Below are 467 nucleotides of genomic sequence, written 5' to 3' on the forward strand. Positions count from 1 at the left end.
TTGGAGATACATGGTTTTCACAGGGCACTACTAATATGTGCTATATTAGTACTATTAGTAGTTGTAGTAGTAGCAGTAATACCAACTCTATGTACACGTCTATGAGCTGAAACCAATACGGTAATATAAGCAGTTTCGGTATCAGCAGCAACAGTGACCATAGTGGTAAGTCTGTTGCAAATATGTTCTGCTCCCTTCGTGCAGCTGTTTCCTGTTTTACTCAACATCCAAATGCAATTCATATCTGCTTTTCTATTTCTTAGCGTGAGAAGGATATCTGATTGTCATGATATATGAGAAGTGCTATTTGCATATTTGTGTATGTTTAAACAGTATGCAGCCTGATATTCCAATGCAGTATCTATTATATACCTGTATGTAAATGAATCATATTCTGATTGTGAATGCTGTATAATGATCTGGGACATTATGTTATGTGTATGTAACTGTTCTGGTTTAGTAAAAGT

General features: G+C 35.3%; 1 protein-coding gene across 1 annotated transcript in view; it reads left to right on the top strand.

The window, feature by feature from the left end:
* Positions 1 to 467, top strand: part of ada (adenosine deaminase) — a 16,996-nt gene that overhangs the window by 9,914 nt on the left and 6,615 nt on the right. The gene's annotated exons all lie outside the window — the stretch shown is intronic.

This window comes from Morone saxatilis, unplaced genomic scaffold (genome assembly GCF_004916995.1).
Source record: "Morone saxatilis isolate NCDOM2014 unplaced genomic scaffold, NCSU_SB_2.0 Contig15, whole genome shotgun sequence".
Taxonomy (NCBI): domain Eukaryota; kingdom Metazoa; phylum Chordata; class Actinopteri; family Moronidae; genus Morone; species Morone saxatilis.